Source organism: Neodiprion lecontei, chromosome 6, assembly GCF_021901455.1.
Source record: "Neodiprion lecontei isolate iyNeoLeco1 chromosome 6, iyNeoLeco1.1, whole genome shotgun sequence".
Classification (NCBI taxonomy): Eukaryota; Metazoa; Arthropoda; class Insecta; order Hymenoptera; family Diprionidae; genus Neodiprion; species Neodiprion lecontei.
The window spans coordinates 28,287,685-28,302,128 of NC_060265.1; the positions used below are offsets into that span (position 1 = coordinate 28,287,685).

The 14,444-nt window shown below is 37.0% G+C and overlaps 1 protein-coding gene across 4 annotated transcripts in view; it reads left to right on the plus strand.

Moving 5' to 3' along the window:
* The window catches only part of LOC107227214 (cytoplasmic polyadenylation element-binding protein 2), a 131,975-nt gene that overhangs the window by 86,999 nt on the left and 30,532 nt on the right, over positions 1-14,444 (plus strand). The window lies entirely within an intron of this gene.

Below are 14,444 nucleotides of genomic sequence, written 5' to 3' on the forward strand. Positions count from 1 at the left end.
TTTAACGGGATTATTGACCAGTGATTTTTATTAATATCGCTGTCTGCCTCATGCGTACGCTTAGAATCTATACGCTTATAACAATGCATACCTATATCTATTACCCACAGTTCGATAACCAAATACTGTGTATCATTTATTCAAAACACGTTCGAAGAAAGTTTATTCGCAAGTATCGCACAAGGGTACGCAGGTATCGTACGTTATAGCTGCGTTGTTGTATCAGCAAAGGCTGTTTAATTCATTTCAATTATCCATTTTATCGTTATCATTATAATTATCACGAACAATCTTTCTCCCTTTCAAATCTCTGGCAATTTATAATTACACCTGTATAATTATAAACAGAAATTGTCGTCCTCATTTATATTTACAGTCGGTTTGTACTCGTTTCTATTTCCTCTGCAATAAAATACAATCAATATTATAAACGGAAGAATAAAAATACATCATCAACTTTATCATTTCTGCAAATTGTAAGGTGAAACGCGGTGCTACGAATTCGGGAAAAAATTAAACACGAGTTTTATTCTCTCTCTCTCTCTCTCTCTTTCGCTTCGTACGTCGCCTCTTCCGACACACACACACACACACACACACACACACACACACACACACACATGTATATATATGTGTGTAATACTTGCTACAGCTGACTGCGGGCGTTGCACCCTCGCATAGAGAAGGGAGGGCCGAAAGGAAATAAAAAAGAGAGAGTGAGAGAGAGAGAAAAAAACGTGGTACCTCCTTCGAGTCGGTTCGCGTTCTCCCCTCTCGGCATTAATTTTCGGTACCCTGGAGCAGCACTCACCCACGTACGTAGGCGATCCTCCCCTTGCATCCTGCATCCCTCTTGTCTTTCATCTATTCCCCCATTGCGGAGCGTCGTCCGTTCTCTTCTTCGTCCCCCGATGAAGAGTCGCCTTGTATCCATAAAACTCTCTCCGTCTCTTCTCTTCTCAGCTGCGTAGCAGGCCTGATTATACGCCGCCCGTTTCGAGAAACGACGAACGCGACGAACGAAATTTTGCTTCTCCTCTTGTGTATTCCAACGGTTACGACGACTCGTATTTTCGAGGAGGGAAGAATGAGAAAAGGGACACGTGTGGCCAAGACAGCTGATCGCGTGTGTCTGCTTTGTCGGGAAATAGAGAGCTTTCCTTCTCCTTCTCTCTCTCTCTCTCTCTCTCTCACCTTCTTTTTCTCGCTTTCTTCTCATCTGTCATTCCTCCTTCTGTATTTTCCGTACATCAAACACAGCACGTTGTTTGTTAGTTTTTTTTTTCTTTTTCTTTTCTTTTTTTTTTTTTGCAACAAAAATTTCACAGTCATTGCGGTGAGAATTATTTATATCGACGTGAAATATGTCTGCGTTACGTTTTTTTATTGCGAACTTCATTTGAACTTGTCGAAGTAAGTTTTATTCCCTCTCTCCCCCGCCCCTGAAAACAAAAAAAAAAAAGAAAACAGTTCTCTCTATACGTCACGCGGTGTACATATCTAAAATTAAATATGTAATTAGTGCAGTCGTAATGCATTGTACGTTGTACAACATTCGTTTTGTATACCGCGGTGGTGTGTTTGATATCTTTTTTTTTTTTTTCATCAATATCTGTAATCATGGTTGCAAGCGGTGCAGTATCGAACAGCTCGTGAAGTGCGGTTGCTGTTGTTGTTGCTGTGTAGTAATAGGTATGTTTACAGGTATTATTATACGTAGGTACGTAACGGTCAGATTATCAGCCGCTTATACGTAAACGCGTACTGTGTTTCAACGTTTTTTTTTTTTTTTTTTACGCACTGCATTCTATGTGCACCGTATCAGCTGTACGGCAAGTCTACCCCCTCCCCCCCCCCCGATTTGCCCCTACATTGTCAGCTGCTTCATCCACCCTTTATACATATAATGTATATATATATATATATGTGTGTGTGTATAGGTATACACACCTATATTAGCATAATACGCACACCGTGGAATTGTTGAATTTTAATCCTGCCGATGAATCACGATATCTACACATGTTATCGATGCATTATCGATGCGTGTGAAATTTTGGAAAAGAATTTCGATGATTTTTTTTTTTGTTGTACTTTTCTTCTCTCTTGGCGCGTTGTCGAATTATCGGAACGTGACGAATTTTAGGTTCGTTGACGATTTGAACGAAAAGAAGAAAAATTCTTTTCTAGAAATTATTTACTATTTCAATCTGTATAATGTATGAAAACCTTTTAGATTATTTACCGTAGAATCGGGTCTACTTGTTCTGTAAAAAATACGAGTTAGTGAACCATGTTATAGTTGTACCCATGTATGCAAGGTATATTCATACCTTACACGTACGTGCAAGTGGTCAGGTTAATCGTAAACGCCGCTAGCTATAACGATCGGACTGTAATTTTGACTGGACTCTGACTAACCGACTGGCTGTTTCACTCAACGAACGAATGAATGAACGAATGAATGGATGAATGTGCGAATGACGGTTAGGATAATAACAGAGAGTGAGAAGAGTTGTACCGCCGGCCGAGAGATCAATCGACGTTTTCGCCATCAGGTTTGTTCCCACTGACAAAAGTACATCATTTTTACGCATTACACATGTGCATATATATATGTATACGTACACCTGGAGTTTAATATTTTGAAGCCACGGGACGATTTGCGTTGCTTTTGTCGAATTGACGACAAATATTTACTGCTAACGTATATTGTTGTATTGCATACGTTGGGTATACAATATGAATTCAATGAAATCATGTCATTTGAAAACGAAAATTTTTAACCAAATATTTACGTTATAAAAAGAATTCTGACGAAAGACTTGACCTACTTCAATTATTGTTTTACGTCAAGTTGATGTGTTTTTTTTTTTTTTTTTTTTGTTGCTCTAATTGCATATTAAGGTCAAACGTCAAACTTGACGAAAACAATAATTCCGCGATAATTATCAACGCTTGAAGTTTGAATTATGGATGTAAAAAAGTTGTTTATACGCATATCTGTATATATAGTTGTCGGCGGTTTCATCTCAACGAAATTAAACCGAATGTCTTGTCGCTATAATTTTCAATATAATCGCAATCATATTTTCTTCTTCACTATTTCATTCGTTAACTAGACTGCAGCAAGACATTGACAGACAAAAGATGACATCGAGCAATGAATTTTCACCAAGAACAGTGTGTAATAGGTAAACGAATTTTTATTGTAAAAATCAAAAAAAAAAAACAAAAACAAATAACAATAACTTATCAACAAATACCCAATGATAGAGAGAAAGAGAGAGAGAGAGAGAAAAAGTGAACAGCAAAGAAATGGTAAAATTATATAGGTACCTATTTCACTTGCGATATAATAAAATGAAATTGAAAGTCCAGTGGAATAGAAAATATGAGTATAAAACGGAAAGTAATTAATGCAGCGGAAAGACTTTCCTCGCAGTATTTCTACGATTCGTTTTCGATTTTCATTCTTCGGTGGATATCTATAATTGACGAACCATTACGTTGCTGTTTGTTTCTCGAAGCGGCACGCTTTGTTATTATACTCGTATATACAGAGGCTGTACGGTGATGGAAAAAGACAGAGACAGAGAGGTAAAGAAAGAGAGGGAGTAGAATAAAGTGAAAGATTGAAGGAGGAGAGTTATACATGTCAGATATATACTTATATACACACACACATATATATGTATAGGCGAATTAAAAAAGCTTGGAGAAACTACAGAGCCGTATAATATACGTATAATCGTCAATTTATATCGTCTCGCAATCGATATATCACTTTCAAGTTTTCTGTACAACGTTTGTCGAAATTTATTCAATACGAGTAAAAATTTTCTTTAAACGGAGAAAAAACGTGGCGTTGTCCGGTGAAAATGTATTTTACAAAATACCTGACGAAAAAACACCGCGTAGAAGAATGGAAATGATTGACCGTACGTGTAACGTGCGTGCGGAATAGTAAAGAAGGACGGAAAAACGGTCGAAAAAAGAAAAAAAAATTAAACCAAACGGAGAGGAAAAAAAAGACGAGCAATAGCGAATTAGAATATAATTGGCTTCTAAATTGGCATCATCCGCTGTCAGGGACGCGTGCTTTATTCGGATTTAACACCGTAAGACCCACGCGTCCTTGCCACGAATTGGAATATATCGTAACACGAAATGCCTAGACAAGGCGCGCAGGTTTAATTACGGATTAATGGTCATTTCGTAACAATTAGATCCGGTACGACGGATATCTCGTCGTTTATAGTCTTGGAATGAATTGGATTAACGCTATATGTATATACGCAATTAACCATTGACTTGTAGATCCAGGAATCGATTGAAATTATAGGTGCATTGATTGGATGCGTTAACGATCTCGTGGACGTTCCCGCAGGGGAATATATATTATTGTGAAATTTCATCGATTTGGTAGCTGCACTCTCAAAGGTCATTATTGAATTTCGACCGGCTCGCCCCCCAAATCAGCTTCACATAATTCAAAAGTAATTCTCTTATTTTTTCAGATTTATATCTTAACTCTAATCCGTGACCCGAAGCGGATAGATTTCCCTATGATAGATTCCCTATTCCCCAACACTTTCAAGGGCGCAGCAAATCTATCCAACGGATTTAGAAGAAATTTGGAATAGGGCGGTTTTTTGGCTCGCTGATTACGAATCTAAACTTAAAATTTGAAAATTGAAAGTGGCGGATCCAGCATGGTCGACCAAAAGTCACTCGATATTGCCATGTTGGATCCGCCATTTTGAATTTTATAATTTTGAGGTTAGATTCGTAATCAGCAACGCAAAACGAACTTCCTACAACAAGTTTCATCTAAATTCGTTCGACGTACTCGATGTTTCCCTGAAACGGTTGAATGGGGAAATCTGAAAAAAATTAAAAAATCATTTATGAATTACTATGTGGAGCCGATTGGGGGCCAAGTCAGTCGAAATTCAAATATGAACATTTTAAGCGCCACCTTTTAACTATTATTGTAGTGTTGTTGTTTTTATTATTTACGGAAAATGAAGTTAACCCTAAATTTCACATCGATTAAGTTACGATAGCAATATTTTACAGCTACAGGTACTAACTGTAGGTATATCAGTAATTAGAGATTTTACTGCAAAACGTCATGCTGGCACAACAGTCATTGTAAAAACTTTTACTTCTTTTTGATTTTTTTTTCTCTCTCGAGTTGAGAATTCGACCGAGAATTGCAACGCGTGCGAAAATTAAATTAGTAAAATTACGGCGTACCGCGACTTTTGTAATTGGTGTTGCACCGTTATATACAAGGTGGCGCGAAGTACGCGACCGGAAGAAATATTGCGCGACGATACGGACGCGGATTGCGAAATCACTCGTAGCGCGATTATCGTACAATGTTTGCGTATTGTTAGTCTCGTACGAACGTCGATTAAACCGGCGAGGAAACGGTGCCAAGCACCATCAGCGGCTTATCGCACAGTTTGAAAAAGTCGAGGCATGGAAATCGCTACTTGCACTCACGATTAGCTCTCATTCTCATTTTACTTCGCTTTATTTCATTTCATTTCATTAAATTTCATTTTATTTCATTCAATTTCATTCAATTTCACTTCGTTTCGTTTAGTTTCATTTCATTCCCGTTTTCGTTTCGTTCGAATGAACGAACAGTGAAAGCGTTAGATAACCAGACTTCTCCACACTTCGAAGAGTTGTACGTGCCCGCATGAGGTCGCGGACTACTTTCCGTCTACTTTGCCTCTCTGTATACGTCATCGATACTGTTATCCGTTCTTTTGTTTTTTTTTTTTTTTTTTTTTATCAATTTTTATATAATTTTTTTCCACTCGCCGCATTACCGATTCTCGTTCGTTTTATGGAATGGCGGGTGCAACGCTTTTCTCGTTTATTTAAAGCTGCAGGTTCGATTGAATGTAAACGAATCCGATAGTATTACGCTATTTTTTTGAAAATTCGACTCGCTGAAACTTGATGTATATTGTTCGAAGTACGTTGAAAGATGCGAGTATTATCCGAGTGTAATAACCGCAAGTTGCACGGCGTATAAGCCCGTTTATCTACGACGAGGGTGAAATTTTGAGAGGGAACTGTAACTCCGGAATTGGACTTGACGGCCGTTGGCCATTCCGCTTCGTTTCGTAGATTAGTTTACGGCGCGTCATTTGTGGCGAAAAAGTTTCACCATCCGCCGGATCGTTTCGGGTAACTTATGGCTGAACCTTAACTTCTCCATATACGGTTTAGCGCCACTGGCCGAGAACTTATCAGAGAATTGAACGTCCAGAGCCGAGTTCTCTTCGCGCCTGTCATCCTTTTTCTCGATTAGTTGACCCGTTTTTCCTCATCCATGCTGCCAAAATCTTTCCCTTTTATCTCTTTTCCACCATTCCAGTTTTTTCTTTTATTTTATTTATTTTTTTTTTTGAATTATCGTACATCAGATTCATTCTCAAGGGGATGCTACAGTCAGTCTTTACCGAGCGAGTGAAATGTCAGTTATTTCGAATATCGCAATTCTAAGAAAAAGTTTATATTTGCATAAAAATAAAAGCAAGAAGCCTGTTTCTACGATCGAATTACTCCACTTATATTGCTGGAATGCGATTATATCCCGTGGTCATTTTCGAATGTGACAAACAGGCGACATTTTACTCGGTCGGTAAAGACCGTCTCATTGTCAGTAGCGTCCTCTTGACGCTTTTAAGCAAGTCCAAGGAGTTTCATACTTTCGAAATTCCCACGGTGGTACGTTTTTCCGATTCATTCACCCGGGTCCCAGATCCATCCGTCTAATCCAAGTTTCTAGATCCATCCAGATCCCTCTAGATCCCGCTACGAAACCGGTACAACAAAGTACTTTGCCACCGCGGTAACCGTGACATTGCATCGCCTCCGTACCTCGCTTCAAAGATCAACTCTTGTTCAGGTTGGTTCGTTCGGTTTCTCCTCGTCGTTCAGGCCGCATGCCGAGGCTCATACTTCGTTCCACTTTGTTATCCTCTTCTACATTCCCGTCTGAATATAAGAATATAATAGCAATTTACAACCTTGACTCGACTCGCAACTTATATATATATGTATACATATATTGATCTGCAGTTATTAGATGCAAAATTGGACCTAATTTCATGCTGTGAACACAAATCTTCCCCGCGACCAAAGCAATTCTTATTATTACGCGTATACTTATATTTCACGTTTTGTTTTTCATTTTGTCAATTCCATAGCTTTATTATTCTGTACGACACACAGTCTTTTGTACTTTCGACGTGCGTTTTTCAAGTAAAACAGTACAGTTACCGAAGCATCGGTGCGTTTCGGATTCTCATCGCGGATTCGATGAGGGGCGCGTTTTCCACGCCGCCGGTTCACCGATCGCGTCGAATCGTTTCGCCCACGGTCTGAATTTGAAATACATTATACATTTATATATATTTTATTTATATATAAATTATTATTATTATTTTGTATATATAATATTATATATGTATTCGAAAAAACATGTAATATACAATTTGGCAAGGCTTCCAGTCGGCGGTGACTCAACTTCCACTCGCCAGACGATCTTCGGCTTGCCGGCAAGTATGATAATAACAATGATAATAATTGTGCACGTACCTTCTTACCTTGAGACGACAAGGATGATGATGATGATGACGATGATGATGCAGCCATTAGTATATAGGTATATAGGTTTATAGGCATAACAGGTATAATACGTGATCGTGAAACGCTTTGAGACGACCGTGAGCTCGTGATTCAAGTTTAATGATAAATGACCATAATCCACTTTCTCCGCGTAATCCAGAGACTATAATACACACGTATTACGCATATCATACCTATTATACGCTTGATATATTCGCGTCACGTAGTTCGATCGTTATTTTATAATTAAGATCCGCGTACGCGGTCGGTGGAATTATTAAATCCTGCGGCTCGAATCGTGTAATGCAGGATCAAATGCCCACCGTCGTCTACGGATGTATGCATGTATCGTACACCGTACATAGGTTTTTTTTTTTTTTTGTACATAAACGCGTCCGCCGTGTTGAGAAAATTAAACGATTACTTTGAGGACGGCGTTAATTGGCAATTACATAAGCATACGCAAAGTTGCATGTGTACATATACGTGTATCTACTATCTAGGCGTAATTCAATGTCTTGAAAACACCTGATCGCGAGCTGCAGCTTAACGTCACACGCGTTATGTAATAATCGCATTAGATTATGTGCCGCATCGTGTCGTATGCGGTTATGCAGGTGCTATTACATTATTCGTTGCGCGCAACGCGATTGTACATATATGTATGTATGTATGTATGTATGTATGTATACATGTATGTATTTATGTTTTGCTGCACATATTATGCGTCTGTGTTAAATATTCGTGTTTATTATGTACTCGGTGAGACGTGATGCGCGTATATATTCTTGTAACGTCAGAAGTAGAGACACAGAGAGAGAGAGAGAGAGAGAGAGAGAGGGAGAGAGAGATGAATAGAGAAATATGGCCTTGTGCCTGGCTAGAAGTAGCTCCGCGTTACGCGCGTAGGTCATTCCACACTTATACCTGTATAATTCATGTATGTACCCAGTACAGAATACGTTACACATACGTGCCTTAGATACGTTATACGTATAGTAATGCTCTCCGCGTAGGCAAAAAGGTTGAATTATTTTTGCCCTCGTTTCCTGTTCAAGTTTTATTTTTAAGTTTACAATTGTTGGTCTAGGCGTTGTGAAGAGTATTATATAATCTTGGATATATAACAAGGTCTTTTTTTTTTTCATACACTTCTGTCTTCCCCTCTGTAAGCTCCGTAGAAATCAGTGTTCGAGAATTGGATGATATGTAAATCTGTCGCATACGCACGACCGAATTTTAGAAATTTTATTCCTATGTATTTAAATAATAAATCGTCGAATATACGAGTTTTTATGTTTTTTTTTTTTTATCCTAGTTTACTTTCTCAATTTTAGAATTTATTGACAATTCGTCGACGTGCATGTTTGGTTGGATATTTTTGGAAAAGAATCTCCGAATTTTGAAATAAAACTAACAAACATTTCTCGAAGAAGAAATCAATAATTATAGTATTAATGGTAAAATCTTGGATTTCGCGTGGAATGCCTTGTAACAAATGTAAAAAGTTTACTGAAAATGGACCGTTGAGAGTTTCGACGTTGCGGACGTTATTTAGGCTGGCAAAACCACGGCTAACGAATGAAACAAAGATAAGGCTTATCAGACGGGGAAAATGACGAGTGGATAAGGTATGTACGCGAAACGGGGATACGATTGCAGGGGAATAACAGTTCTGATATACCTACGTGGATACACGTAGCGCTAAAAGCCGTGAGCTTTATTCCGCGGACTCTGCTCCAAGTTTACTGCTAAACGCCGTAACAGAGCTAAACTAAACTGCACTACCTGCTAACCGTTTGCCGGATCTGGAAATTTAATTAGCACTTATCACCGGCCTCGAAATACACCCGGGCAAAAAATATGCCTCGAATGTAGATGCGTGTGTAGATATTTTTTACACGGGGGTGCGCAGAGGTCAACAAATGATTTTACATGAGTTTTGAACGAGTGGATTTGCCGTAAAATGATGAGAGAGCTTTTTTCTTTTTTTTTTTTTTTCTTTGCAGAGCGTTCAATTCCCTGCAAATGTACGCTTTATGGTTTTATCGGCACGCTAATTCGTTGACGAGTTATAAAATTCCAAAGTCAAGAGAAAGAAGTAAACGAAAGTTTCCCCACGTCATTTAAATGGGAAATGGAAAATCGCGATGATGCAATTTTCTGGAAGATTCGAACATCGTTCGACTTGCGAAGTCTAGAGAATTGTGGATGTGCCTGTTGTGTAAAAAAAGCGAATGAAAGAGGAACAAAAGAACGATTTTAACGCACCGTTGAATTTTTATCTTCCATGTACGTATAATAACATATGCTGCGTGTACGATCGGAAGATTAGATAAACGATAAAAATTAGTTTGAACTTTCGTTTTTTTTTTTTTTTTTTTATCTTATACCTTATTTATCTTATACGGCTCAATCGTTTTATAAAGGGTCAAAAATCACTGAAAAGAGAGAAATAAAAAATGATTATAAATCGAAGTTATTGATATACTCGTATATCACGAGCCGCAAGCAGTTGACGATATCGAAGAAAAATCACGAGAATCGAAGACTTGAGAATGATTTCTTCTATTCCTCTCTTGCGTGTACAAAATATCTAACAACGTCAGGCGCGTCGTATTGTTAATTAATATCGGTGTAAAATTTTATACAGTTTTACAATGAATCCATAGTTGTTCCGTAATTTAGAAACTAAAAATACTAATAACAACTAACTATAACTAACCAGCTAACTAAGTGGCTAGGTGTATAGATTTTACTTTCGCGTACCGCTGCAAGTTTCACCTCAACTCTCTTTGTACGATTTGCAATTAACGAAAGCTTGGGTTGCGCAACACCTGTGTATATATGTATATGTATATATATATATATATTATATATTATGCATATATATGTATATGTATGTATATATATATATATATATCTATATAAGGTGTGTATATATGGGCATGCGTACTTTTGAACGAAGGGAAACTTTTTTTGGTGGCGATGCGATAATAGGCGCGACTGTCCGCAGCCGCCATGCATACATACATACATACATATGTATATGCATGCAAATTTCTGCCAAATACGTGTAATCACTTTTGTCGCTGTATAAAAGTCGCTACCACCAGCTAATTTAGGTACTATAGGTGTAACTGCATGAATTAACAGCCAAGCTCTATACATGCATATGTGTATGTATATAGTATAGAAATTGCGTAAAAATTTCTTAACGCGTTGTTTTATCCATTACTTTACTTGGTTCTTTCTTTACTTTTTTTTTTTTTTTTCATCCCTAACGATCACGTTTCTCAGCCCGGATTTATTTCATTAATTTTTTCTTTTTCTTTTTCTTTGCAATGTATTTTTCCTTCCAAATTTCGAAACGAGTTTCATTTATTTTCTTTTCTCTTTCTTTACCGCTTAGATATTATTCAGGTTCGTTGGATTGAAATCGTGCGCCTGTGTTATCGAATGACTGAGTTTATATCGAACGATATTATAGGTAAGCTGACAAATTGTAAAAAGAGGGCGAAACTCGAGCGAAACTCGAGCGAAGATCACGATACCGTGACGAGTTTGTTTATTGTTTTCTATACTTTTGTAAAAACCGCCGATTAAACGACCAAACTTGCTATTATGCCTGAAACTGCTTATTTATGTGTAATGTTGTATATATAATACTTATACCGCTGTGACGCTTTCACCGAATTATACCTAGCAGTCATGGACGTATAAATAATAAAAAGAACACTGGGAATTGCCGCTTCTAATACCGCTGCGTTATATTATTGCAAAGTCATTTTAAACTCGACTGCATAATATTGTTTCGTATAATACTGCCGATATTCGTTAAAAATAGTATATTTTATGTACCAATAAAATTTGCCATTTTTTTTATAACGCTTCGGTGAATAATTATTCTATTTTTCAAATTGCGTATTTTACTGCACGGCAAAATCATAACATCGGAAAATTGATATTACAGTACGAGTATAGTGATAAAAATAACCATATACGACGTAAAATTTGCAAAAGTTATACTTACGTACGTACATTAGAATTTGTTAACATCTAAACATTAATTAATCAAATTATATAATCCGTATTTAGGAAAGAATTGAAAAAAAATTTTGTTGCGAAAAAATAAGACATGGTATATTATAGCGTCGTTTTCATTTTACTGTTGGACAAAAAGTAAATTGCCTCGCTTCTGATTAGTTTTCCGTTATAATATATAATGTTGTGCGAAATCTGCAGTTCAATTCGGCAAAGCCAGATTTTGTTGAACAGCGGCTGGTGCCAAGTTCCCTGATTTATCACTCGCTCTGAATCGTGTATAATAATCTCGAAATTGCCTGTAATAATCGTAATTTATTTGCCCCGATGAATCGCCCGTCACCTGCATTCACCACACGAGTGAAATGAATATTCACTGATGCGTATTCGTATTAATAAATATACATGTGTATATATATATATAATGCACCCTAATATAGCGTTTTTCTTCTCTTTTTTTTTCGTATTATTACTGACGCGTTGGGATGAATTTTGGCCAACCGATCGAAACGCGAAACCCTGGAGGAAGCCCCGGAAATTTAATAAGCTGATTGTCAGATCGCAATCGTAAGCCGTGACCGAATACAGAGAGAAGATTCTTCGACATTTATTACGTACCGTACCCATACGTATTTTAAATATGTTACGTAATTACGGGTTATCCTTTTTTTAATTTTTTAAATATTAATTTTTAACTTGAATGTACCTATCCCTAATTAAATTTTTTTTTCATCCCTGCACAATACGTTTTACATTCGCGATTAATGTTTTCGTCCGGTCTCTTCGTTCATTTTATTCGTATTTCTGCAGCGTATCGGCGAATATATACATACATTATACGATGTGTATGTAACGAGAGAGTTGTATGGGAAATTTCTAACATAAAAATTTAATTTCTAATTAATTAGAAATGTAGTAGAAAACATGTGTTCGTAGAAAATACTTCATATTCGCTACTTGCGTACGTATTATGCATTATTACACGTGTTATCTGGATACGCGAAGCGATTATTCCGTCAGGAATTAACGAAATTTTTGTCTTACACACTCATATTCAGGCACGAATTATCGTACAATTCACCAGATTCGGGTTTTTGCTCTGCACGCAACGCGAGCGTGATACATTTATTAGGCACACCGTGACTTTCGTATTTTGCAATTACGTGAGGAAGAACAAGAAAAAAAAAAAAAAAAAACAGAACGAGAAACGAAAAAATATAACCTCGTTTATTATATTACATATCATTTTTAATTTTATTCTTTTACGCATACCTTACACGTAAATATGCAACGTTGCGAATTTTCGGCCGTCTGTATGGTAGGTGCTGCTGAATTTTCTGCAAACGTGAATGTACGACTGTATTTTTTAATTTTTTTTTTCGTTCTTGCTTTTTTTCACGACTTTATAACGTTATAATTTATAACCACGCAATTTATAAAGCCGGGCGAAGAGCGAAACCAAAACTCAACCACCCGTAATATACAACTATATCATATACGTTATATAGTCAGAAATAAGTTGGAAGAGAAGAAATGAGTGGAAATAATAATAATAATAATAATAATAATAATAATAATAATAATAATAATAATAATAATAATAATAATAATAAGAGTTGAAAAAAAACCATAAAGAGAAGAAATTTTTACATCACGTTGAAATTGCTTCGACCCCTTTGCAGAGGGTTATACCTCAATTCTCTGCATTTTAATTAATTATACACATTTGTGTATTATGTTATAATAATTTAAAACAGGTGTTTCTCTCTGCTACAGTTATATATTTTTTTTTTCTTCCCCTATTCATTATTTCAGGCCTCAGTCGGGTTGCTGAAGAATCGGGTAAAAAAATAGATTTTCGTTTCCAGCTGCCGGGAGAAAAGGTTACAAATTGTTAAATATTGAAATCTACTTTACTCCTTGAATCGGTTCGCGACTGTATATTGAAAAATCGACAATCATTACTTTACACGCATACGCGAGCTTTCGAATTTTTCTGTAACGTTGTACACGAGGCAGGTATATTATGTAGATCATACGACAACTTTTGCAGCGACGCGCGATAATTTTTTAACGCGATTGATTTAGGCCCCTGATAGGTAATACCTGGGTATGTAAATGCTGCGTATATAATATATACACGTACACACACACGTGTACACCTAACGGCGTACACGTCGTGGAATCGGCAATCGTTTTGTTTGCCAACGAAATTCCTGCTTGCCAACTTGTTTATTGATCTGTAGCGTGTAGAGTCTGATGGCGAAATTCGGCACAGAATTTATACCGGCGACAAACGCTTCGCAAGCAATCGCATGCTGTACCTTTGTGAGTATTCGTATCTATCCACCTACCCACATTTACTCGACACGCTGCTCGTCGAGTTCGATCCGGTAATACGGAACAACTGTGTCGTATTATATACCTGTGTAGGTGTGTGCCGCCGATACGTAACGATAATTATCTGATGATTCTGCAGAATATTTCCTGACAATATAAATCAACGATATTGTCGTATAACACAGGTACAGGGAACAATGTAACGAAACAAAGAATTAATGGATAAATCAAAGAATTTCAATCCACGGATGGATGAAAGAAAGAATAATGTAGGAGGGAGGATTTTTACGATATCGCAAAACTATATGGCAGCGGCGTGATGGTGGTCAGTTTGCGAATATTAATTAATCCTAGTGTGTGTTAAAGAACGTTTTTTCAGCTGATCGCAATGACAAATATAT